The sequence below is a fragment of the Arctopsyche grandis genome, chromosome 12 (genome assembly GCF_051622035.1).
Source record: "Arctopsyche grandis isolate Sample6627 chromosome 12, ASM5162203v2, whole genome shotgun sequence".
Taxonomy (NCBI): Eukaryota; Metazoa; Arthropoda; class Insecta; order Trichoptera; family Hydropsychidae; genus Arctopsyche; species Arctopsyche grandis.
Window position 1 is genome coordinate 3,404,671 of NC_135366.1, and position 27,596 is coordinate 3,432,266.

Below are 27,596 nucleotides of genomic sequence, written 5' to 3' on the forward strand. Positions count from 1 at the left end.
GTACATATATGTATATATTTAATAAATAGTAATTACGTGTATTATATTTGACTTGCGTATGATTGTTTTGATGTTCATTTTGGGTCACTAGGTTTATCGTGCGTTTCAATATGCGTGGGCAGTGATGGGGTTTTCAGAGTTCGATTCGAGTTTCAGGTGATCTATCTGAGGTATAATGAAGAGTGGAATCATTGCTTTCGTATGTGAAATAAGTGATTTGAAGATAAAATTAAGGTAAATCCAACATATCCGCCTTCGTGCAGGAAAACCGCAAAACCGCAAACATCTGATATAGGATGAGCATTTTGTCGCGTAGCTGATATTTTAATAGCTTTGAATTATATTTTATAAATCGATAGAATTGATGCATTTTCTATTTTTATAAATTAAATTTTGATCTTTTAAGTAAGGCTTGGCTTAACGATAAATACTTAATAAAATATCGGTTTATCTATGTAAGCTTTCCATTGATATATATTTATATATGTACATATATATTTTTTGTATTTCGTAGAACATGAACACTCGCCTTTACACTCATTGCACTCATACAGATGCAATACAATCAATCAAGTATACAATGCGAATTCATACAAACATCCACAGTGACATCTATGGAGTTGCAGCATTTTATAATCAAATTGGCGAACCTTAAGACGCTGAGTAACTTGAGATTAGCAAGAGAGATAGAAGAAGAGATGCCAATTTCACAGGAACCGTTTCAATGATAAATTCGACTATCGACCTAGAGTCACAAACCAAAGCTTTGCCAGCAGTGGGACTTAAGCTGGACTCGAACTCGTGACCACTCTGTGCGAAAGCATAATATGCTAACCACTAGTCCACGCCGCTAGTTAGTAATATGTATACTAGGAAGGCCTAACAGGTAAACCCCAATGCGCCTTCTCGGTCAATTATAGAGCATCTTAGAGTAATATATGGATGAATTAGATAAACATTTTTATAAATCAGCGATTTATAAAAATGTATATAGCGATTTATAAAAAAATATATAGCGATTTATAAAAATTCTGTATTCGTTGGGGGGGGTGGTGGCCTCATGTTGAGGGCTTTAAGGGTCAAATTCCTTGACCTTTAAAGCGGGCTTAGTATAAATCAGCGAATTCAAGATGCTATACACTCGAATTTTGCGAGAGACAGGGCAGGTTGCCAATTTGTTGGAACCGTTTTAATGAAATCAGATAAATTGGCAAACCCTAATAGGAAACGATTCACCTGGAGCCACAAATCCAAGCCTATTGGCTGGCAGCACCGGGTCAGGGAATTAGCCCATAACTCAGTTGAAAGCATTACACGCTAATTACTGAGCTATGCTACTGGCGGAATCCTAAAGACGCCGACATACAGAATCGTACGACACGGCATGCCTAGGTAGACTCCAGCTGTGTCTTATGTTAATGTTAATTCGTACGATCTTATTATTTCTTCATATGTATGTATATGGGAATTACCGCTATCGATCACTGTCAAACCTACATATATTAGTGCAAGAAAATATATCACCAAATATACTCGGTAGGGTGAGTTTTGCCCTGGATTGCGATGGCATATATAAGGCGTGCTAACGATTTTTTTACATGTGCAAATCTGCCTCTTAACTAAGACCGTACAAGAGTTTAAAAAGTGTTCTGAGCTATTGGAAAAGTCTTTTTTCATAAAGCCTGAGAAATGCCGGGCAACTTCTCTATTTTTACAAGCTTTTTATTATAATTATGTGCTTGGTAGACATCATCATTTGATGGTTGTACCTCCTGCCCGCACAGGTCTCTATTGAATGGCTCATATTCCAAGAGCTATCTGACTTCTCAATGAAATCGTTGCTGCTGAGCCGAGAATGTAATACTTTCCACCTCAGTGAGTGTAGGTTATCGGAGATTATTTTAACGTATTTGTCTGATAGCCTGCGCTCATCATTATTGCATATAGGCCTCGCAGGGATGTTTTGTATTTGCGGCTGGTTCTTATATACATATACATACATATTTGTGCTGGCTATACATAGGTGCAAGACACCCTATACTTTGTATTTTATTATTTGATATTTTTACTTTGTCTACTAGTATATAGTGCTATTGTCCGTGTACATGTATAGCCAGTAGTGTGGCTTAGTGGTAGCGTATATATTTAGCACCACTGAGGTCAAAGGTTCGAGTCCTCGCCATCTGCTGGTTAGATTTGGGGGTTTTGTGACTACAAATCGATCGTTTTTTTATCAGAGTTTGCCAATTTTATCTGATCATTGCTGAAACGGTTCCTGAAAATTGGTATTAGATCTATTCCTGTTGTCACAAAAATCTGCCTGTGTATAATTTGTAATAATTATACACAGTAATCTGAAATCTATAGATATCTCTATAGACATCTCTATAATTTCATATTTATTATATGTATAAAAATTGTACACAAAAAAAATCTAAAAATAATCCATAGATGTCTCTATGATTATTATTTCTGATTAATTGTTATATGCTATATATCCTGATTGTATATGTATTACTGTGTTTCTGATTTCTGATTGTTTATGTATTCTGTATTTCGTTAACGTACACCCGTCGCATTGGAGCAAATCTGTAATGACGAGTGTATATTGATTTGTAACAATAAAAATAAAATAAAAAATATAATATTATCTCTCTATATTTTTTCGACCACTGTGGCGCATTAGGGACTCCTGTAATGCGTTCGGACAATGGGCCGAACGTATACTTATATAAATAAATATTAGTGTGATTCTGTTATTTAAAATCACATCATTCAATTTATATTGTTAGTACATATATCTAAGCATTTTATGAACCATTAAATTATTTAAAAATCTTTATTTTAATTTTAAAATAAAATAATAAGTTGAACAGCCAATGAAAGTATGAAATGTTCAAAATTCAAAGGTAGATTGAATCATTTTAAATTGAAAACATGCATTAAAATGATATAAATTAATTTAAAATGTATCTTTATCTACCCAATTCAGTTTATTGGAGTCTGTTTCACAATCGAATGTATTGTTCAACATTAAAAATCAAATATCAACTTTATATTGATTTCATAGTTAAGTTTTGTATTGATATTTTCAAATTTATATGCCGCTATTAAAGTTTATACTAAGTAAGAAAAGTATACTTCGAACGTATACTAAGAGATGTCTCTAGTACGAGTTTTCCGACTTTGAGTCGGGAAAATTGCATATTTTCTTGCCTAATAATGATAACGTAAGCAAGACAAACATGCATTACAAACATACGTGTGCAAAACGATCGCTATAATAAAAAAATATCATCATTTATATAAAAAAATAATTTAATAATAGCTATTTCAGGTCAACTGTTAAAAGATTACGCATAATAGGTGATGCACGTCCATGCAACTTTTTATTGAAGTTTAACATGAAAAAAAAACGATATCAATTTATAAATTGCGTATAGATGAAGTGTTGTCGTTTCTGTTACGTTCTTTACTTTATTTAAATATTTATTTAATATGTACATCATTTTTTTTCGTACGACCGATTGTAAGCAACCGGTACAGCTGTTAGAACTTGAATATTTAGCGCTATTTGGTTTCCTTCAAAATATTAAATAGAAGAGACGTGCACGTGCTACTAAAATGAAGATTTATGATCGCCTCGGATCTCTGGTTTCAAAACTTTCCGGCAAAATAAGAATGATGATCGTTTAATGTCGAATTTCGATTGCGATGCGCGAATTCGCAAACGGGTCACAATATTATTAGAGATAGATACGGAACGTTAGTCACGTGTAAAAATAGTGATGATTTATTTACAATAGTAAAACTTATTCAAGTGTATGCATCCGATGACTAACATCGTCAATTTTTGAAAAAATTGTCGTCGACTCACACAAGAATTGATTAATACATGAAATCGATATTTGAAATGCACAATCTTATTTAATTGAAAATTATTATAGCATTGAATAGTACGAAAATGCATTATCTAATTTGACACAACAATCCAAAGATATGGTGCTTATGATTTACGATTAAAAGGCTTTTTTTCTTTTCAAATGCGATCGATAAGAGTTTGCATTTTCAATAGTTGATTGTATCTAAAAAAAAAATTAAAGTACTTAATCTCTTTTTTACATTTTCTATCGTTTTTTTATTTCTGTCCCTGTCTGTTTTCGCATGATTCGTGATAGTGAATTATCTAAAAACTAGCCTAGCAGGACATATCTGACATGCTTTTCGCCTTTTTTTATCTGCAATTATGCTTTCTCTGTGACATTGGACCGCTGATAAAATATTATGTGTAAATAAATTTGTGTCATTTTGTAATTATATGCAAAAGGCGTAAATTTTTCTGATATGTACATATATTTTATGTAAGTTTCATGATAATTTCCGATCGAATCACAATAAGATAATTAATATCTGTTTCTAGACTCAATTGTGACACTTTCTATTACATCTATGTACATACATACATGCATATATATATATGTATATTCCAGAATGATTCGTATCCAAGAGATTCTACTACATTATAATGCTTTTATATTTTTATCTTTCACATTGTTTTATGTATTTATTTAAATCTGATTAACAGTCCTTCATTTACTTGAAATATTAATTCAATTTAAGAAATTGATCTATGTATGTATGTATTTAATAAATTTGTAATCAAACCTTAAAAAATAACGAAATCAATCTGAACGCAAAAATGTCACGAATATTCTGATTTATTCTTCTTAAGTTAAAATATTATTATTAATAATAAAAAAATAATAGATAAAACTTCATTTTTTCATATGTACATACGAAATTATTATATATTATTGTACAAACTGAAGAATTCAATTAATAAAAAATAAAAATAAATTATATGAATATAAATAAATAAAATTGAAGTATTGCTTAATTATTCATTCATTGCATAATTAGCAATTTGCTATTAAATAAATAGTCAATTTTCAACTCGAAGTTTAAATTATAATTGGTTTCACAATAAAATTCGGTTCCAAACGTATTGATTACATTAGCACTATATTAACTCATTATGGACCGGCTGAAGTTTCCGAAAAGTCTTCGTATTATTCGCAAAGGTTGCTTTCGAATATAGAAATATCTAAAATAACTTTCTATTAATTGAAAATTGGAATACTGCTTTTTTATTATAGATGTCTTAGACTTTATAAATTATCACATCGGTATTTCTCAAACTGTGGTGATTGCTGTAATCAATTTTATATAAAATTTATATACATTTCAATATAAACATTGTGTTAATTTTCATAATCATTTGAATGAACGATTTGAGAAGTACGTAATAAAAAACCAATACATTTGGAAATCTTCTGAATATATACATTATTGTTTTGAAATACATCTTAGCGATAAATTTAAGTCTTCAATTAAAGCCTTTAGCCTACATATGCATATGTATGTACGTACATATATGTCAGAAAGGCCTAACAGTTAAACCCCAATGCGCCTTCCTGGCCAATTACATACAAACATCGATATAAAATTTTTAGAATAATTTTAACAAAGCATCATAGAGACATCTATTGATAAATTTTTGATGAATTTACATTTCCGGAACATTTTTTTATATAAATCTAATTTTTAAAAGTAGTTTTAATCAAATTTTAATTGTAGTTAAATTTAATTTTTAATTCCAATACAATTCAATTATCAAAAATATATCATAATACACTCTATTATAAGAAGCATTGAAATATAGTCGGTTACAGAGCAGACAATGCATCTAATTATAACATACATATGTATGTACATACATGCATACGATCTTAATGACACATATGTACATACAGAATAAGGGTTTATCCTCAATATACCCAATATTTAATCGCCATAGTTCATTATCAACTCAAAATAAAATAAAATTATATCGCGCGCTCATATTACCATTATTAACCTATGCTTCACCTGTATGGAATAACGCCTCAAATACTAACCTTTCCAAACTCCAAATAATACAAAATAAATCCCTAAAAATAATTTACAATACACCCATATACACTAACTTGAAAATTTCTGCATGCTATAAATAATATTCCGTTTGTTACAGACATTACTAACAAACTAGCCAGTAGATTCTATGACAGGATCACTAATAATCATACACTAACACACTTGTGAAGAGTCTCGGTGATTACAACAAAATGTCTATACCCTTCAGGTATAACACACAGATTACCTAAACACAATCTGCTTTAGGTCATCGACTTTAGAGAGTCTTTAATTAATATTATGTATTAGATGTATTATGAGCATTTATAAGAATTGTAAATAGGTTTTTGAGATCTTTTTCCTATTACGCTGTACATATTAACATTAGAATAATATAATACTATGATTACTAACAAAATTAATTTAAAATTGTAAAATAGAAAATGATCAGTATATTAGTAGCTATTATAATAGATATAAGATGTATTGTGAACATAATTTAGTAATAATAAAAAGCATTTAAAAATCAAATACAGAATAAAAACCAGCAAATGAAACGATACATTCATTACATATGTATGTTAATGTGAGTAGATAAGCGTTATTGAAAAAAGTTTTGTTTATGAATCGTATGCGTTGTTGATTTTGTCGATAGGGATGACAAAATGTGGACTTGTCGTTTGTACAATATGAATTTTAATTTCGCATATGTTTTCGCGATCGCTCGATGTTTTGTCTAACTGTGGGAATGTGGCGTCAGTAAATATGTATGCATGTACAATGAAGCTTATTGTTACGCCTTTTGGATATGACTTACTTTAATCGTTCGATTCAATATCTCGGACGTGGAAAATGGACACGTTTACGACTAAAGCTCGGTTGCATCGATGACTATCATCAACTGATGATCAAATAAATGGGCATCGATGATTAGGGAGAGAGAGAGAGCATGCCAATTCCCTACATAAAGATGAGCGTAAGTTTGTTTACTTATACTCTATAGAAACCACCATCTAAATTTATCAATAAAACTGATAAATTTAGTATACATATTCATACTATTTAAACGTGACCGTAGAATCTAAGAAGTTTTTCCGTTTTTTCACGACTTTCAAACTTCCGAGCAACGCCTGGCAGTTAATTTATATTAAATAAGATATATTTAAAAATAATTTGTGTTTAAAATGACTACAAAAAGTCATCACCGTTAAAGGAAAATAAAATACGGGGACAGTTAAGAAATTACTAGAAAATTTTCCAGGAAAAGAATGATTCAAAATAATCATCACACTTACAATATGACTGAATTATTACAAAATTTAATCTAATTCAGTCGATTTCATTGTATCAATGTATAAAAGATGCAAATATTTAATTTAATTGCATGTATATTGTGTATATTTTTATCAAAGCATTCTCATTGCACATGAAAAAAGTTCAATAGACTTGATAATTGTGTTGTAATAGAGAGCTCCAAGATTATTTATATATGTCAAAGAAATAAATAATAATAAAAATAGATAAAAAAAAAACAGACAAACAAGTCGAAGGATCATAATTGTTTCCTCTCTAGATATTGCGGAAATACCATATTTATTGTTTTTCTATTCTAAATATAAACCATATGACATATTTGATATTAATATCAAAAGAAATGGATAAAGGATTCATCTTATATTTATAAATTGTTGCTAATTAGATAATTAGACTAGTATATATGTATATATGTATAGCGGTAGTTTTGACTAATAACATCTGAACGCTTTGTAGATTAAAAATAAACGATGACGACGTAATGCGAAATAATCTTGGGAAATTTTAGATGGTTTTGCAAAATATTGTTCTATTCGAATTTATTAACAGGATATGACAATTTATAACATTGAAATAGGTAATTCATATCTATACAGACCACAGACCGTATAGATAATTTATTTTTCGCATTACAGATATTATAAATTCACGTGAATTTTTCCTATAAAGAAAAATAAATGGTGAAATTGGCGTTACTGGGCGGAAAATTCGCTTATATAAAATAGTAAATAAATAGTTCTGACATTACGACTATCCTATTTCAATCGAAATTGTTAATTTACACTTTGATATAACATGTATTATATAAACACACACACAAGTCTGTTTATACTTATGATTCTACTTAAAACTATGACGCATTTTGACAAATTAAATACGATTGCATAGCTATAATAGTATTGTTATACTAAGCAACGAAAATTCGTGTACAGTCGTTGAAGCATATTCAGAAATATTCCAACATCTTATGTAAATTAATGAAAATTTAATACGCAGAGTTTTGAACTGAAGTAAATTACACTAAAGAGATCGAATTAAGGATTCTTAAATAATTGTTATGCATCAGAAATAGGCCGAAATGTCAATGACTTATTATTTCTTATTTAACTATTGCAATATTATTACAATATAATTCAATGCAAGGTCTCTAACAATATTACTGTAAGTTTTGTCGTCCATAACATGACGTTGACAATTACTTTTATCGTCTAAAAAATATAATTTTCCATTAATATAAAATATATACGTATTACATAAATAAATTAATAATATCAACACTTAACGTATTTTATATTAAAATTTTATATATGTAAATATTTAAAAACACCAAACACGAACTCAAAACTTACAAAAGATAAAAGTCAAATTCTACCGAACGCTATACGCATGAACAATGTTGTATGTATTTCTTGACCAAAATGCAATGCGAAACTGAAACGAAATGCAATTGGCTATCGCGGGTTAAGTGGGGGGTGAATGCGATAGCATGTATATTTTACGTAAGTCTCAATCTAGATCGGTTCCATTAATCAAAACTATGTACACTATATACATATGTATGTACTTAATTTTACACATTTAAATTTAATTATATGATACATACAAATATTTTGTATGAATTGTTTTCTTTTTTTACTTAATTATTGAAACAAAGTATATGCTTAATATTTTCAATATACATATGTACATATCTGCATATATTTCAAAATGCACTTACCGATATACATAGTATACCAGTTTTACCCGGCGTTGCTCGGTATTTATAATATAAACCGCTTAAACATGGCCAATCTAATATTAAACATTTTATTAAATTTATCTGAATAGTTTTATTTTATTTGAATTTACGAACCAAACAAACATATATACATACAAAGTTTCTTTCGAAATTATACATTAGCATGCGTTGCAATGCCAGAATAAGGCATGCAATTCCCTTTCCCGTTTCAAATGATGGTTGGAGCTCTACTAACATCTCTTCAACGCCGTGTCGTCGTAAACCAACTAGTAACGCGGTTACCAACGAACACATTTCCTTGACTACACAATGGCGCTTCAAACTTTCGCGTCAATAACAGTAAGCTTCCCAGACATGCATACAATAAATACTGAAAGTTTTATTGTAATCGGTTGAGTGGTTTAGGAGCCTATACGAGACAGACAGGCAGACAAACAGACATTCAATTTTATATACATATGTATGTACATACTAGCTGAACCCTACATGCGTTGCAATGCCATAATAACGCATGCAATTCCCGTTCCCGTTCTCGTTCTAATTCTCGTTCCCGTTCCCAATTGTCGGAAAAACGCAGGCAGCGAACACATTTGAAATTATTGCGTTGCAATGACACTCATTCCCATTTTTCCCGTTTCCGTTCCCGTTTTTGGGCAATTTTTTTTCACAGTAATCTTCCCGAACATGCATACAACAAATACTGAAAGTTCCATCGTAATCAGTTCAGTGGTTTAGGAGCCTTTTCGAGACACACAGACATTAATTTTTATATATACATATGTATGTATAGATATAGCTGCACTATTTTGGTCATAGAAAGATTTTCTAACATACATACATATAATTTGTATATTCACGTATTCAAATTTTGCATATTATTCTGGTTACGATTTAAAATACATACGAAAATATCTGTTTTCAAACAAACTTCACAATATCTATATAGTTTTTTTTTTCATTATACTTGCAATATAGAGATGCAACTTGTTTTAAATTAAAAATCTAGACGAGGCTTTGAGCAAAATAGATTTATGAAAATAGCATCGTTTGATTTGATAGTGAATAGCGAATCATTTATGCGTCGGATGCATATTTGAGAAACAGCGATCGAAACGAAAGTCTGGTGAATTCTTAAATCGCCGTTCGTAGTTTCGGCTGTCCAAACAGCGTATGCAAGATAATGATTGCCAAATATAGTTTTTTTTTTCGCCATTCTTTATCAATGTTTAGATAATTTTAGTTTTATGCGGGCAAAATAGATAATTCATAGTTCAAATTTGTTTCCGTCGCTCTCTTTTCCTCGTACGAATGCGAATATAAATTTCGTCAAATGCAAAATCCACCGTTCGATCGTTCGTCCCACATATATAGTTGAGATCGTCGTGTGTGGACAGATGGCTTGGGTGTTGACATGTTCCATTGTAGACCAAAAAATTTGGACAACAACCTTGTCCCGAGGAAACTTTGAAAACGCATTAGATGTGGCACGTCGGTGTATATTTTTGCAATTATTTTCACAAGTGTTACGAAAAAGTACACGGACGAGTAGTATTCGTTGAGTACATACATACATAGAGTATCTACAATTGATTTAATAGCGGAACGTGTTAGAGAAACTTGTGTAAACTCGTTGAAAAACTGTTTTTCCCAAGCGGTGTCAGGTCAAAATCCTTGAATTCGATGATGATCTAATATACCCATACCTGGTGTTTTTTTTTTTTTTTTTTTTTTTTTGATCCAAATTGCGTAACATTCGATTAATGCAAATGTAATATTGTTGATCTCCGTTGAGAACATCTGATACTATATACTAAAGAGTAATAAAACGACACGTGCGGTGATTGATATACAAATTATGTACGTGGTGTGAAGTATAAGTGTAAGTAGAGCGCGTGGAAAATCATCGTTTTTCCAAGAAAAATTCAAAATTTTCAATATTGTTTTCGTATCTAAATAATACTACACAGTTTTAGTTATATCGTGTGAAATAAAATAATAATTTAAATTGCGTTAAAAGTCCGATTTGATTGAAACGAAAATAGCCCTTTTATATACCACAGTACGAATTTCATACAACATTAATTAAAAAAAGTTTTTTTATTATTATTAACAGTTTAAGAATCTCGCTCAATAAATATTTAATATTAATGCAGTATTTCCAATGAAGTGTTGTGATGCTTACTTATAAATAATCCGAATTTTCTACAATATTTGCCTATACATTTTGTTTTTACTAATAAAGGTAGCATTTAATTCCAAAGACTCCCCAACTCTTGCAGAGCTTCTCAAACGAAAAAGCCTATTAACATTATTTAACCGAGCCGCGTCGTAACTGTGTTTTTTTCCAGCGACCTTTGAAAAGTTACGCCTAAAAATACGGCTGCGTAACACCAATCAAAATATTATGAACATTACGCAAAATTTGCCCTTTTCGCATGTTTAAATATAGATCTACACGCAATTAGAACTTATTTTATTTTTTAAAAACAAACCTTTAAATAAAGCAGTAGCATAATTTATTCATAACCATTTTACCAAAACAAATTTTATAATTACTCGCTCCAAAAGCTTAAGTTACTCCGCATATTATGCATGATACTTATTTAATTGTTTCCTACAAGTATAATACATATGTAAATAAATCACATTTAAAAACTGCACTATTGATAATGAAAAGTTTTATGCCCATTGATCATCAATGAACAGTTATAATGAATATGATGATACACAGTCTATATGAGTATAGTATTTATCAATACCAATGCAATTATTAAACATATACATAGAGTTGTAATATACATATATTAGACAAATGTATATTATGAACAATGTAAAATTTTTAGAGTTATATTTGTATAAAAAATATGATAATAGTATTAATTATACTAATAAAACTAATGTTTGTATTAAATATGAAGCATTTTGTTTTAAAATTGGAAGCATAAAATCATGTCAATTTATATGTTAACAAAAAATAAAATTTACATAGTTTATATGACAGTTACAATTGACGCGGACAACTTTTCGATGCATTTTATCATTGAGTTGAAGCATAAACAGATGATACTTTAATGATGATAGTATTAATCATACTAACAAAACTATAATAAGTAAGAAGTATAGTGTAATGTCGATTTATATGTTAAGAAAAATAAAATGCAGTTTATATGACAGTTACAATTGACGCGAACAACTTTTTGATGCACTTTATCATTGAATATAAGCATAAAAAGATGATAGTATTAATCATACTAACAAAACTATATTAAATGAGAAGCATTTCAATTAAAAATTGGATGTATAGTATAATGTCGATTTATATGTTAAGAAAAATAAAATGCAGTTTATATGACAGTTACAATTGACGCGAACAACTTTTTAATGCATTTTTTCATTGAATATAAGCATAAAAAGATGATACTTATATGATTATAGTATTAATCATACTAATAAAACTAAAGTTAATATTAAATTGAGAAGTATTTCAATTAAAAATTTGAAGTATAATATTGTGTCATATATTAGCAAAAATAAAACATACAAACTTATGTAGTTTATATGACGGTTACAATTGACGCGGACAACTTTTTAATGCATTCTATCATTGAATATAAGCATAAAAAAATGATCATAGTATTAATCATACTAATAAAACCAAAGTTTATATTAAATAAGAATCATTTCAATTAAAAATCGGAAGTATAGTATTATGTAAATTTATATTTTAACAAAAATAAAATGTTTATATGACAGTTACAATTGACGAGTATAGAGTTTAATACTAAATGAATAGAAAAGTTGTCAAAATGTTCACACACACACATATAGAAAGTTTTCCGTAGTACTAAAAGTGCACACAGCGCACGGAAAATCACGAAGTTTGTGCCAAAAATCAACGACACAAAACCCGTTCAACATTTGCATTTAATAATGGCATTTGTACATAATAATATAGTATAAAATTTACCTTTAGACATTTGTAGAGGTGTGAATGGGGCGCATCGGCTAGCAGCAAGCGGCATTGTCGGCAATTGAGCCGTTTGCAAAATTTGTACTCGAAACGAACGACATTGTCAATTTTGTGCGGTTTTTTTTACCTCTTTATTATATATCAAATCAATCAATAAATATACAAATTAATTAACAATATATTTATATTTATCAATATATATTTGTCTACGATCCGATTTAATTATTATCCTTATTATTACAATTATTATTATTATACAACATCACTTTTTGTTTTTTTTTGTTTGTTTGTTTTAATATTATTTAAATTTATTTTGTACACACACACACATCGTATCGGTGACCTGGAAAGAGTCAATCGGAAGAACAATTTTATTTATCGCCGCCAAGTTTTCGGCCGTGTTTCGGAATCGCACGTCCGCGTTTGACCAGATTGTAGTAGACTATGGGGTACTGCAAATTCGCGCAGTCGGAAAAGCTCAACTGTGCATGAGTCGCCGTTACGCAATGCACTTTTTTCGCGAGTGGACACACGAATGAAGATTATTCGCGACTTTTTTTGTGTCAAAGGCCGATGACGTCACGCGTCCAACAAGATTAGCTTATCTAGTACGTACACGCTGGGGATGCAACATAATTAACATTCGAATGCACTATCGGATTGATTTTAAAACAGACTCAACAACAGGCTTAAATTGCGCTAAGCTGAAATTTCAATTGAAATTGAACTTTTCGTATGAAAATTATTCGATATATTAAAAATTGCATTAATTCATGCCCGATTTTCATATGCTTTTTAAAGGAAAACGGGCACGAACTTATGCACACGTTCTATTAACACTTTAAAAAACTATTATATATTTAATATTATATTATTATTTAAATAATAGAAACATTCTAATACTTTAATAATATATTATAACACATTCGCTCTTATCAAAAATGTGAAGAAAAAAGTTTATATACATAGGTACTATATATTCAAAATGCATTAATTTATGCCCGATTTTAATATATATTGTCTAACAAAATTATGCAATCATCATTGTAACACTACAGAACTATTATATCATTATTATTTAAATAATCAAAAATTCTAATATTTTAATGATATATAGCGCTCTCATCAAAAATGTTAAGAAAAAAATTTATACTATATATTCAAAATTGCATTAATTCAGACTCGATTTTCATATTTAAACAGTCAAAAATTCGCTCTAATCACAAATTTAAACCCATATATTCAAAATTGCATTAATTCATACCCGGTTTTTGTATATGATTTTTAACGAACTTGTGCAATTATCATATTAACACTATACAAAACTATTATGTATGAAATATTATATTATTATTTAAATAATTAAAAAAAATCTAATGTTTAATATGTACAACTTTATCAAAAATGCGAAGAAAAAATTTATACTACATATATATTCAAAATTGCATTCATTCATACCTGATTTTCATATGATTTTTAACGATAAACGAGCACGAACTTATTCAATCATCTAATTAATACCGAACAGAACTATTATATTATTATTTAAACAATCAAAAATTCGCTTTTATACAAAAAAATTATACGTACACGCTGGGGATGCAACATATTAACATTCGAATGCACTATCGGATATCGAATCCAACGAGAAGCTTAAATTGCGCGAAGCTAAAATTTGAATTGAAATCAAATACACAACTTTTCATATGAAATTTATTCTACACATATATTCAAAATTCGTGTTTATTCAACTGTAAACGAGCACGAACTTATACAATCATCATATTAGCACTATTATATACGAAATATTATACATATTATTATTAAAATAATCAAAAAAAATAATAATAATTCTAATATATTACAACACATTCACTCTTATCAAAAATGTGAAGAGAAAAAAAAAATTGATAACACATTTATGTATTAAAAATTTGCCGAATGCATACTGAATTTGAATCGTTGCGTATACTGTATGTATGTAGAGTAGTGTGGTTAATGGATTCGATTTGTTGCAAACAAAGTGCACGACGCACACATTCACACACCCGATTGTGGCAAATTTTCGAAAAATTGGCGCCAAACTATTTAAGCCGCGTTTTGCGCGCGTTGTTGGCGCGTGACATTTTGCACTGACGCGAACTACGCGACTGCAACGAACGGTCAAAAGTGCGAAAAAAAAAAAATACACGACACGAACGACAATTCGGCAACGACGAAGACGACCGATTCGGCAAACGTACTGAGGACATCTGTGGACCGAAAGCAAAACTACGGAAAACGACGACGAAAAAAAAAAAAACAAATGAAATCCGAAACTTTGCTTTTAAAAGTAAACTTTTGTTTTTTTTCTTCCCCCCCGCTAATATTTATTTATACTTTTTTTTTTTGTTGTTGTTGTTGATATGGCCGTTGGTTTGTTGCGAATTTATTGAACGATGTATTATATTTTTTCTTGATGTGCGAAAAAAATTGTTTAGTGGAGCGCGTCGCGTCGCAGGAGTGCGCTTATCGGTTCGGGCGGCCGTCGAATGTGGGTGATGGTCGTGTTCGTGTTCGGCTTTGGGCCGCGAGACATCTGGCGTAATCAGCGGCCACTAAAAAATAGTGCGTGCTTTTCGGGGGCCCCGCGGAAAAACTGCCCCTCTCTCTTTCCGCCCCGGCGCGCGGATAAATAACAACGTTGCACGCGGAAATGAGAGAGATACCAGTGCAGAGCCTCCTTTCTAACATTTTTACATACACACGCCCCCCCCCCCCCAGCTCGGAGCGCGCACGACCCCGCGCGCCCCCCCCTCCGAGCCCGCCCAGTCGTGGGGTAGTATGGCGGGGGGCACAACCCGGCTATTGCAATTAAAATATAAAATGTGCCGCGGAGTTCGGCTCCGTCTGCGCTGGTGTGCGTGAGGGGGCGGAAGTCCCCCCCCCCCTCTGGACCCCTCGCACTTTCCCGGGGGGTGGGTTGCTCCCCATAAACCCCCCCCCCCGTTTCAAACACACAGTGAGGCTCCGAATTTTGACTGCTCGGGCACGCGCTTTTTCATACGCATATGGGAGTGTGCGTAGTTTTTTTTTTTTTCAGCTTGCTAATTGTGCTGGGGTTTCGTGCCTGGGGTTGCCAGATTTCCGTTTTTTTTTTTTTGTATTAAATTTATTTTGTTTTTTGTTTAGTATTTTTTTATGAATCGATTTTTATGTAGGTATAGACAAACGTACACGTTGGGGATTCGACGTTTGATGTAAATTTTTTTTAATTATGATTTATATTCGATTAAATATAATTTATTTTTTTAATATTTTTCGATATATTTATAGTATTTTCGTTTTTTAATGAATCGATTGCATTACGCATACGTAATTGAACATTTGATATACGTTTTTTTTTATAATGAATTATGATTTATAAACAATTAAAAATGATTTTTTTAAATATTTGTCGATATATGTACATATAATAATTTCGTTTTTAAATGAATCGATTGCATTACGCATACGTAATTGAACATTTGATATACGTTTTTTTTTTATAATGAATTATGATTTATAAACAATTAAAAATGATTTTTTTTAATATTTGTCGATTTATAGTAATTTCGTTTTTTAATGAATCGATTATATTACGTACGCATATGTAATTAAACATTTGATATACGTTTTTTTTATAATATATTGTGATTTATAAACAATTTTAAATGAAATTTGCCGATATATCGTATTTTTGTTTTAATGAATCTATATGTATTATGCATAGGTAATTGAACGTTTAATATACGTCATTTTTTATAAATTATTATGATTTATATCAAATTAAAAATGAATTTTATAATATTTGTCAACATACCGTATTTACGCTTTTTTTTAATTAAACAATATGTATTACATATACGTAATTGAACATTTGATATACGTTATTCTTCATAATTAATTATGATTTATATAAACAATTAAAAATTTATTTTCTTATACATATATTTGTCGATTCATCGTATTTTCATTTTTTAATATATTACGTATGCGTAATTGAACATTTGATATGAGCTATTTTTATTTATCATTAATTATAATTTATATTTAATTAAAAATCAAATTTTTAAATTTTTGTCGATATACCGTAAATTCGTTTATTTTTTTTTTGATGAATCAATATGTATTACGTATACGGTAATTGAAAATTTGATATACATACATACATTATTTTTTATAATTAATTTAAATTAAAATCAATATTGAATTAAATTATAATATATTTAAACTATTCAATCTTTTACGTACACGTACACAATTTTTTAACATTGAAATTTAACTCTGTGATATTAGCAAGGTGTTAATTAAATATATGTATAATTTAGAATTTGATTGAATTATAATTTGAATGTTTTCACTTTTCATTTTGTTTTAATTTAATTTTCAGCTATTATATTATACAAAAATGATTACAACATTATTTTTAGATAAAAGTTATCATTGCGAATTTTTTTTATATACAAAATAAAATAATTATTTATTAATTTAAAAAATTGTATTTATTTTTTTTATAATATATTTAATAAAAAAATGTACTTATTTTAATTTTATTATATATTTAAACACAAATTGTATTTATATTTTATTTTAATTAATGTATTTAATAAAAAAATTACTAATAACAAAAATCCCTTCTCGTACACGGTACTTTTTCACTTGTGGATCGAACTTTCAAAGAAAAAAATAGGAAAAAAGAACCCGCTCACAATCGAAAGATCGCCACTACTATTATTGTTAATTAATAAATTCTACAACTTTTCAGAATGCACACATTCACCAAAATAGGAAAATTGCACAATTTTTTTTAAAAGTAGACAAATTTTAAAACAGCACACATTCAATCGAGACCGAAGAGGATGTGCAGCAGCATCCCTCTAATTTTCCACCGCCCCTCCCCCGCCCCGCGTCGGCAAGTTTTCGCGCGCGAGATAATAGATTATGCGCGAGAACTACCTGTCGGGCGGCACACTTCAAATGGGGATTTATATCGTACATAGAAATTTACTTTACCACTGAAGGGCAAGAAGATGTTAGGGGGAGGGGGGGGGGAGGGTAGGGGGTCGCCAAAAAGCGGCAAATGCGGCAAAACGGCCTCCGAGAAAACTGTCAACAAAGTTTGCGCATGCCGAATCTTCAACAACGCACATGTGGCAAAAACTTGACGCGTACCACCTCTCCTCCCCCCCCGCCGAGATCCACCCCCATACACGTGCACTACACACTATAAACAAATTACACAGAGAACAACACCATACTTTTTTTTTCGTATAGCCGGAGAGCGCGGGACGCGTGCTTCTCCCGGAAAAACTCGAAGAAGAAGAAGAAACAGCCTGGCGTTACACTCTCTCTCCCCCCCCCCGTTTATTATTCGTCAAAGATCAGAGTTGCATATCTGGCGGGTGTTAATGAGGGCGGGAGGTTCGTGAAACCCCCTTTGAGGGAGTTTGAGAAACCCCTCATCCCCTCCCCGTCGGCAAAGAGGCGCCCCTACCCCTTCGCCCCCCCCGTCGCAGCACCGCGCCCCCGCGAATATAAATTCATCGCCAAAAAATCATTACGCTTGGCAGGGTGGAATTACCCCATCCCCGGATTTTACAGGGGTACTCTCTCACACAGATCTCTCTTCCCGGATCTGCCTGCAGTGTTGTGTGCGGCGATGGGCGGTTGGGGTGTGGTGGGGTGGAGGGGTTCTACACCCCCCCCCGTACTCCCGTTGGCGCCCGGCGTCGACGGGAGGGGTGGGCCGCGGCGCGGTGGCTGTGGAGTTTTTCGTGGATGTTGTAGAGTTTTCCGGAGGGTTGGTGGTGGGTGGGTGGGTGGGTGGGGGGTGGTGGAAGGGCCGGTAGTTAGTCACCTCCTCCCGCCGGCATGGAGATGGAAATATTGGGGCTGTCAGAAGAATTTGTATAGCGCACAACTCGCGGAGGAAATGAGCCGCCATCGAATTTTACCAATGTTTCCAGCGGACGAACACGCGCGCCTACAAACACGCCCAACCACCCACCCACGCTTGTGTTGAATACATCGATGATCGTATTCAACACAAATAAAAACAAATTTATAACATTTCGTTTGGAAATTTTTCACCGATTCATTGCGACTTTCGCTCGGGAACAATTTGAAATTTTGACCTGGGCGACGCCGGGTGTATTTGCCAGCGCCTTTATATTACTATGATGTGGATAGATTAGGGTAAGAATTGCTGATGCTTAAGAGTACACCGTTGTGAGTCCACAAGGTTATCAATTAATCTATCTATGAACATCTACATATACATATATATGTATATATAAAATTGAATGTCTGTTTTTCTGTCTGTGTCGTTTAGGCTCCTAAACCACTAAACCGATTTCGATGTAACTTTCAGGATTTGTTGTATGCATGTACGGGAAGCTTACTGTAAAAAAAAACCTCTTAATAATAATATTCGTAATTAGGATTTTACCGACGCGAAAGTTTGATGCGCCATTGTGTTGTAAAGGAAATGTGTTCGTTGGTAACCACGTTACCAGTTGGTTTATGACGACACGGCTTTGAAGAGACACGAGTTGAGCTCCAACCATCACTTGAAACGGGAACGGGAATTGTATGCGTTATTGTGGCATTGCAACACATGCCGGGTTCAGCTATGTATGTAGTATGTAAGTACATACATATATACAAACAATGTAAAACACAAATAGAAAAATTAATTAATTAAATAAATTTTCAATAAATGGCGGTAAATGGAAATTCGTTTGGAAATTTTTCACCGATTCATTGCGACTTGCTCCGAAGCGATTTTAAATTTTACCTGGACGACGCCGGGTGCATTTATATTACTATGATATGGATAGATTACGGTAAGAATTGCTGATGCTTAAGAGTACACCGTTTTGAGTCGACAAGGTTACCAATTAATCTACATATCTACGTATTTGTTAACAATTAAAACAAAACTCATTCGCGACTTATGTACTTGAATATTTTATTTAATTCGAAAAAAAGCAAGATTTTAAGTCTAATAATAGTTTGAAAGTTTGAAAGAAATCCTTCGAAGGACTTTCTAGAAATCGTCTATGGTCAAAGTTAGATTTCTATAAGATAGTAGGTACACCAAAGTTATTGATCCTCATTTGAAAACTATAATTTTTTTATATTGCACTATTGGTGTTACCCGGTTTCACTATTTTCAATGTCTTGCGTTTTAGCACGGATATAATAAAAGTAACTTGAAATAATGCAGTCTACATAGTAGTGAGAATATCGTTGAACCGTGAAAAAAATCTTGATTTGTTTTATTAATATTATTTAACGACCGAATTACAAACGGAGAATTACAAAGACGAATTAAAAACATCTTTGACCAATCCAGCCAATCAGAAACGAATTACAGACGCCGTTTCAGTTTTATATATGTATAAGATGTACATATGAACCGTTATATTTGACTGTTGCGTACATAAGTCCACTATTCTTCATTTCGAGAAATATTTCGCAGAATATATTAAATATAATGTTTTACGTTTAACAATATAAAAAAAATACTGGTGGCCTGTAATATGTAAGTACATATATTCTGCTTTTTCGAGATTCTGGACATATCGATTTAAATTAAGTGATAACAATTAGTAGATTAAATCGAACAGCAATAGTGTTTTTGGAAATGAAAATTCGACTTCCGCCACTTTCAAATATAACAGCTCACATATAGAACATTTTTTTTAACATTAAGAAAATAAATTATAAAACCTCCCGAAAAATAAGTTGATCAAATCAAAAGCTTAATGGAAGAAGGGTTTAATGATTGCTAATTTAATTAAAAATTAATTTTAATAATGAAAAATTACAACTAAAAGTTCAACCATACATATGTATATATATTTAGAAAATAGTATCTAAAAGTATATACAAACATACTTAAAGATAATGTAAAAAAGCTCGAATGACTTTTTCGAATATTGATTATAATATTATAGCAATTAACTTAAATAAGATTGGTTAAACAAGATTTAAAACCTTAAACATATAATTAGGAAATAAATAAAACTTTAATTCTCATTTAAATAGTGTATAATAGCTTACTTAAACAATTGATTAGGTTGAAAAGCGGCTAATTAAATATTTAAAATATTTATGAAAAATACTAAAAACCTTCAGCGCGGGCCACGAATTTTTTTCATTCGAACCTATCTATATATAAATATATATAACTGTAACGCTCCGTATAATAAATATAATAAACGTACGCAGATGTATTCAAATGGGAAAACTCACCCTTGTTGCATGTGAGTTTTCTAGTGACAGCTGTGCATTACATACGTTGCACATTTGATCGAACTTACATACATACATATAAGCAATTGCATTTCAAATGTTTCAGCAACTAAGATAATATAATATTAATTAAATATATTTAAATCTGTATTGTATTTTTTATCTACATATGTACTGTCGTACATAACAAAGCGAAATAACTTAAAAAAAAGTCAAATATTCGTAGGATGAAATACGAGTATAAACAGATAAATGTAAACAGATTTGTATATTAATACTTTATCACCAATGTAAAAATAGAATATTATACTTATCTAATAATATAAAAAAATATTAGTATAGTTGATGAATATGAAATACTCTATGGCTTTAATACGAAACGGTTTAGATTATTTTTATTTTATTTTAAATGAAGAGTGAAAAGGAAAGAAAGTACAGTCGGCGCAATTGTATAACAGAGTGAAAGAGATGGACGTTAAAGATTTTTTTAAATCCGTAACTGAAATATTTTCTTCTATTCTGGAAAGCTGGTGGATTCAATTTGCATAATATGTAAGATTTTGATTATGAAAGCAATATGACACAGCACAAGCTGTGTAATTGATATCAACGTGTTTCCTAAACACTCAAATTATGAAATGTCAATTTAAAATTATTTCGCCATTTGGAAATTGATATAAGGCTCCTAAACCACTCAACCGATTACGATGGAACTTTCAGGATTTGTTGTATGCATGTCCGGGAAGCTTACTGTGAAAAAAACAATATTAATATTCGTAATTAGACAATAATTAATATTAATATTCGTAAAAACAGAAACGGGGATAGGATCGGGAATTGCATGCCTTTTTCTGGCATTGCAACGCATGCCCGGTTGCAGCTAGTTATATATAAATACATTTTATTCTTAATACAATTATTAAATTAAGAACCTCTTATATAAAAACTATGAAAAAATAAAATAAAACCCATATCAGTTGAATAAGCATTTCAAAGGACATAAAAAATTGTTTTTGCAACATTATAGATACTGGTTGGAAAGTTCAGTAATAAAACTTGTGTATACTTGGCTTACAAGGAGAGATAGAAAACAGAATACGTGGTTTTAAGTATGACTAAAGTGGTTGTTGTAATGGTAAAGAGATTGAAACTGCAATGGGCGGGGCATTTAGCAAAAGAGTGGACGATAGATGAATGAAAGAAGTGCTCAAATGGTACCCGAGTGAATGTAAAAGGTGCACCCTTTTACATGCATTCCCTCATGTACAGAGAAGTAACAGGTGAGATGGGTGGATGAAATCATAAAAATGTGTGGGATGAGATCAATGAGAGTTGCTCAAAACAGAGACGAATAGAAACGTGTTGGAGAGGCTTTCGTCCAGCAGTAGATGACGGATGGCTATGGACGGTGATGATTAGAGATCAGCGTTGGATGAATGTTTTTCAAATAATGATAATAGACTTCTCTATTAGTATTCAAAGCAAGAGAGCCAAAAATTCATGATTTTCGTAAGAAATTGACAATAGTGAACGGTTTTTGTGCGAAAAGCATCCATCGACCGCCGATCTTAGATGATAAAAAATATTGGTTAAAAATAAAAGAATAATCATTAGGAATGGACTTTGTGTTTATATTTATGACATTGTTCATCTGACATTTTTTGAGAAATTTTAAACACATACGGTTAATCCACGATGTTTTTGATTTACCGGTAAATACCGTTATACTGATAGGGTAAAATTTTATTTACCGTTTACCGGTAAATAAAATTAACTTATATTTATTATTAAGACTACTTTAATGAATTTATGAAAATATCACCAGAGATTTATTTTTAACTAGCTGAACCCGGCATGCGTTGAAATGCCACAATAACGCATTCAGTTCCCGTTTCTCGATGTGTTTTGATAAGTGGATGTTTCAGTTTCAAACTAATACTCAATAATCAAATTAAATCACAGTAATAATAAATTGACGGAAAAACGGAGGCGACGAACACATTTTAAATTAATCAATTGTTTGTTTATTTTACCCTAACAACGGTGGTGACGAGGCGAACAAATTTAAAATTATTGCGTTGCAATGCCACTCATTCCTGTTTTCCCGTTCCAGTGCCCATTTTTGGGCGATTTTTTTTTACAGAAAGCATTGCGGGCATGTACACAATAACTCATATAAGTTTCATCGTAATCGGTTGAATGTTATAGGAACGCATACGTGACAGACAGACAGACAGACAAACATTGATTTTCACACATCAGTGCGGTGAAATTCTCTCTCTTTGGGCCGGGCCGCACCGCTCAACTCGCGAACAACTTGGCTGAGGGCGAACAGACCAATGCATGCAGGTAGATGGGACATGCCACACCCGTCAACTTGTTTGTCGCACACATTTCCATAAATTTTTTCGTGTCGCGCGACTAGTCGGCCGACAAAGTTGCACGGTGCGGCCCGGCCCTTTTTGTCGTACAGCCTTACTTAATGTGCGTGAGTAGGATACAAGGGAAACAGCCTGTTCCTCTTGTATACTGCTCATGCACATTAAGTAAGGCTGTACGACAAAAAGAGAGATAATTTCACCGCACGCCACTGGTACATATGTACATATATAGATTATTTATAATCCAATCATATGTAGGTTAACGTTTTTAGGAAAAGTAACCACGTACAGTTATCAAACCATGAAAAAAACTTTTTCTTCATCTACCGGTAAATACTTATATACCGGTAGTAGGAAAGATAATTTACCGTGTACTGGTTTATCAAATTTGACGGTAAATTGCAATTGGTATAAGGATACCTGAAAATACTGTCGGAATTTAAACTATGTAAACATTTACCAAAGATGTTTTCATCAATCAAGAACAAAAGTTCACAGGCGATTACAACTTACAATAAAAATAGTGCCATTCGTCATACCCAACATCCATTAAATCAAAACACACACACATACACACAAATTTAAAATACGAATAAAGTACAACTGACGCGTAAATTTTCATTCAGAACGTAACCGTAACACTACGCGCGAAATAATAAAAAAAAAATGGCGACCGTCGACCGACACTGCCATCTGCCGGCGATTTGTATGAAACAATGAGGTCGCTATAAATAATAATTGCGCTTACTTTTTTCCCCAACAGCGTGAGGTCGACGAATGCGAAAGCAGTAAAAATAAAACGAACCACCCAAAAAAAAAAAAAAAAGCCCGGCGAGACGAAAAGGTAGCAAACGGAGAAGAGGAGGAAGAGTAAAAGAAAGCACGGAAAAAAAGCGTGCAAAAAACCGGTCCACTCAAAAAGCGCACCCCCTGTGACGTCGAGCCGACTGTACACCGACTGTACAACGCACCCCCCCCTACCTATGATTAAATACTCCGAATAGTAGTCGAGAGTGGAGTACGCAGTAGTACTCCAAAAACGGGGTGTATTCATTCCATCCGCGATGTTTTTGGGTTTTTGCGCATGTACTGATTCCCCACTTTTCTCTCATACCCAGGGGCGGACGTGGAGGGGAGCTCCGCGGAAGTTGCAGAAAACTCTCCCAGAGTCCCTCACCCCACACCCCGAAACCCCCACCCCGTTTTTCCGCCACCCCTTCAACTCCCCCCGGCCACACAGCCTCGCTTCCACTTTTTTATATAATCTAGAAATATAAGTAAGTTTCGGTTTGTGCAAATATTGTGTAATGTGTATCGGAGGAGTCGGAACTGGGGATGCTGGAGTGGGTGGGTGGGGGGTGAGGGGGTGGGGGGGGGGGGGGGGGTTGGAGTTAACAGACGGGGCTTTAGGTATTGTTTGAGTTGCCAGCGAAATATAAAATTATACATACAACAGTGTTGTATGTAAGTTTGCACCGGGAAAATAATAAGTAAAACAGATGCCGAGCGACGTTGGGCTCGTTGAGGTCATCCTTGAAGGGTTGGGTTAAATTTTGAGGGAAAATGTAGGGCATTTTTTTTCGCTCGGTGCACCGTAGTAATTAGAACGAGCGTTGAACTCGTTTAATTTCTTCCCCTCATTACTTTTTTTTTTTTCGTGGTATGTCCTCCCCTTCTTTTGTATCTCGATTGCTTGTTTGGATGTTGGGTCGAATTTTGGCAAGTCGAAATTGCTAGGTCGTTTGGATGATGTGTGTCTATTTTGGAGTTTCTATTCGGTTCATTATTTAACGTATTGTATCATCTCGAGTGTTATGCAACACTTTCGTATATGAGACTGGGATTTCTGGGAAAATTATGAAACTGAAAGAGAGTCAGATGTACATATGCAATGTATAAAGTGACTTAATTAATATTTTTTATTTTAAATAAAAAATATAGCTTATATTATATACATATAAATAATACTTATGCAAAAAGTAAATAGTTTGTATTTGAAATAGGAATCATAGAGTATAGTTGCACACACTGTTATATTATATTTGGAATATTGGCAAACACCGAAAACAAATATATATTTCTCCGTCACAAATATGCATATACATACATACATACATATGTATATATACATTAATGACACTAATGGTATGATATGATGGTAGAAAGGTACATTTTACATATGAATGCTAAATATAATGGGGAGACATTGTTATCATTGAAGAAAATTTAAATAAGAAACTGTGTATAACTTTATTTTAATTATAGCTATAACTTTATATATTAATTATATTTCATTGATATTTTTTATGAAAACTGCAATTTTTCAGAAATAAATAAATAGTAAATGAAAATACTTTTTGAATTTTCGTGCATTGTTTGGCGAATAAAAAAGTTTAAGAATCATTTCAGTAACACACCTTGCAGTATTTGAAAAAAAAGAGGGTATAGAGGGGGGGGGGTAGTAGAAAAAAAAGTTTTTCAAGAAAAGTGCTTAAATTTTTTGGTGCCGCAAATCGGATATTTTAATTGATACTTTTAATAATATGTATTGTTAAATTGAAATTAATATATTATAAAAGTGCGCCACTGAAAAATTATTTCATAAACTGTGCTTATTATGAATGCATATTGTACTGAATTTAATATAATGAAATAAAATTCAAAATAGCAGTTTTGATATATGTTTATTTAGTATCGTTCTCCGATGATACTAAATATATATCGATACTAAAGACAACAAATCTCAGACTGTATTCTTTGGGGGGGGGGGGCTCATGTTGAGGGTTTCAAGGGTCGAATTCATTGACCTTTAAAGCAGGTTTTTGCCTATCAATGTATTTATTATTTCAACGTATGTGTATATAACTTAAAAGCTGTATGTTTATAGTTATTAATTACATATATAATTTATGGCATAAAAATTACTGAAAAAGTTATGATAAATGGGGTAATGATTGAAGGGGGATGATATTATTATCATTCATAAAAAAAAAATTTAGCAAATTAAAAGTTGATTTATATATTACTAGTGGTTTTACCCACCCGGCTTCGCTCGGTGTTTATAATATAAACCGCTTAAACATGGCTAATCTAATCGCAAACATTTTATTAAATTTATTTGAATAGTTTTATTTTATTTAAATAATTTTTTTTTATTAAATTTAACGTCACGGATTCTACGAACCAAAACTTAAATATGTACATACAAAGTCTCTTTTGAAATTATATATCAGATACATATGTATATCAAAAGAATGAATAATTGTTCAATAAAAGCGTTTGAGATTCAGTGTATATTTAAATATGTAGGTATACAAGAATATATGTAATTCAAGTAAGTTCAATTTTAAATTACATAAATTTAAATGCTAATTTCGAAATGAAAAAAAAATGATTGCTTAATAGTAAATTTTCATCACTAGATTGGATCTAAAGTCGATTTCAAACAAGCGTAACATGTTATTATATTTATATAAATTGCGATAAATTTAGACGTGAAAACTTCTCCGAAATACACTCGAATTTTCTCAAATTATAAAATACCCCTCAAACAGAGCACGATGAAAATTTTACTTTCCAAATGTGATATTGTATGTATGTATGTATGTAGGACTTCCTACCCACTCATAGAAAGTATTTAAAAAATATCAAACGTACGCGAAAAGTTAACCTTTGAGTGAGCGGGGATAACCCTTGACATTAAAGTCCGACATTTTTTTTAAATTTGAACCAACACAATAAAACATTTTTGAGTGGAAAGCTGGATACTGGGGAATGTTACTCTTTTTTCCCCACTCTCGCAGTCGAGGATGTGCATTGCGTATGTGAAAAGCGAAAATGACACACTTTCGCCAAAAACATATTTATTCCGGGAGTAAATTTGCTTTTTTTACATCCCCATCCTCTCACTCTTCCTCAGCACCCCTGCTCCCCTCCCCCGTATCTTCGTCTCCCTTTGCAG

The 27,596-nt window shown here is 31.9% G+C and overlaps 1 protein-coding gene across 4 annotated transcripts in view; it reads right to left on the bottom strand.

The window, feature by feature from the left end:
- Positions 1–15,147, bottom strand: part of br (broad-complex core protein) — a 42,881-nt gene extending 27,734 nt beyond the window's left edge. For 2 of the 4 annotated variants that reach the window (XR_013261283.1, XM_077442428.1), the window contains exons 1-2: positions 15,060–15,128; positions 12,972–13,103 (exon numbers count right to left, since the gene is read on the bottom strand). The gene's annotated coding sequence lies outside the window, so the exon portion shown is untranslated. Of the gene's footprint in view, positions 1–12,971; positions 13,318–15,022 lie in introns of all 4 variants that reach the window. The other 2 variants (XR_013261282.1, XR_013261281.1) reach the window with 2 other exon arrangements.
- Between the last annotated feature and the right edge of the window lie 12,449 nt (positions 15,148–27,596).